The sequence below is a fragment of the Euprymna scolopes genome, chromosome 26 (genome assembly GCF_053919585.1).
Source record: "Euprymna scolopes isolate OS-2025 chromosome 26, ASM5391958v1, whole genome shotgun sequence".
Lineage (NCBI taxonomy): Eukaryota > Metazoa > Mollusca > Cephalopoda > Sepiida > Sepiolidae > Euprymna > Euprymna scolopes.
The window spans coordinates 69,660,134-69,662,071 of record NC_136507.1 but is presented as its reverse complement, the minus strand read 5'-3'; positions in this window follow the sequence as shown (position 1 = coordinate 69,662,071).

The following is a 1,938-nucleotide window of genomic DNA, read 5'->3' as shown; positions in this document are numbered from 1 at the left end:
TATATATATATATATACTACGGTGGGGTGGAGATGTGATTGCGCTTAAAGTGTACTACTTCTATATTTCCTTTTTCTACTTGCTATCTTTTTTCTTTTTTCGTTCAGGCGAGTTTTAAAAAAACAACAAAAATCATAAAAAATGTTTTATGTTGAGAAGAAAATACATTGGATAAAACGTCTTTTTTTTTTCCTTCGTTTAAATGAAAACCTAAAAAGGCTAAAAATAATACTCATTTGATGTGAGACAAAGAGAGAGTGAAGAAGGAAGAAAGAGAGAGAGAGAGAGAGAGAGAGAGAGAGGAAATTGAGAGACAGGGAAGGGAGAGAGAGAGGAGATAGGAAAGCGAGAGAGGGGACTGCCAAACGCGCACCTGCCTCTTACATCTCTTACAAACATTAATAGAATCATACGTGTTTATAAGACACGTAAACATGCACATCACATCACATGCATTAAATACATGGAAAGTGCTTAGCATAAGCATTAAGATTACCTTATGAACAGCAACAGCACTGCCCATAGCTGGACCCTAAAAGCCTAAATAACACTGAACTTTTCGGAATATGTATATTATTGGATGCCTAAGGCCATGCTAATACCGGAATGGCTAAGATGTTCGTCAAAATACTAGGTGTGCGATCTCAGTTTGAAGTGTGTGTGTGTGTGTGTGTGTGTGTGTGTGTGTGTGTGTGTGTGTGTGTGTGTGTGTGTGTGTGTGTGTGTGTGCGTGCGTGCAATGGAAGACCGAGAGAAAGAGACAGAGAAAGGGAGATAAAGAGAGAAAGAGACCTTCCCCCACATCGCCGAAAAAAAACGACTTTTTTTCCTACAGAGCTTGTGTTAGTGTTTACTAAGGAGGAGGTAGGCTATACGTTACCCCCCACCCACCCACCAAACATATGAATATGTGTATGTGTTCATGTACTACACTGAGGAAGACCGAAGGTGCTGTCGAAAGATTATGTTCTTGTAAAAAAAAGTTAAACATTTTTTTTCATAACACTTTGTATTCCTGCATGTTACGAATAGAAAACGAATAAAGAAAATGTATAAACTTGTGTGTGTGTGTGTGTGTGTGTGTGTGTGTGTGTGTGTGTGTGTGGTCACGAATAGGCTCCTATATGGTTGACTATTTTAAAAAACTGATTACATACCATGATAGAAGATGTATCGAGACACAGGAATGGGTATATTTGATCTGGCAGAACGGTGGTTCATTAAAATTGTGGGGTCTGCGTTCGCGCCTGGTCCACAAAGTATGGAAATAAAAAATTTTAAAATTAAAAAAAAACGTTTACAAGTGTTTTTGATATAGATGTACATAAGAATACTTTGATAAGTATGTTTTAACTTAAATAGAGATGGTATAATAAAATTGTGGGGTCTGCATTCGCGCCTGGCCTCCATAGATGGATATAGGCACACACTTTAATAAAGACTTTTCATATCTATTTGCGTAAGTATACTTTGGTAATTATGTTTCAGTTTGAAGAAATATGGTATAGTAAAATTATAAGGTGTTCGTTCGCACCTGACCTCCATAGAATGGAAATATGTCAGAAAGTTTAACAAGGTTTTTAATATAGATCCACAGAGTATTGTGATAAGTGTTTCAGTGTGAACAGGTATGGTATAATAAACTATGGTGTTTATCTATTTTATTTTTACTTTCATCATATTTTGCTTTGGTTTTGATATTCCCAAATTCGTAGCTATCTCTTTACAACCCTTCCTTTTCATAACCTATCATACTTTCATAAATCAGAGTCCATTTTCTGTAGGCTGTTTTTGAACCCAGTCAACGACGGGTACTTTTGCTAGTATATATATATATATATATATATATATATATATATATATATATATATATATATATATATATATATATATATATATATATACTAGCAGTTCAGCCTGGCTTTGCTCGGGTCTTAT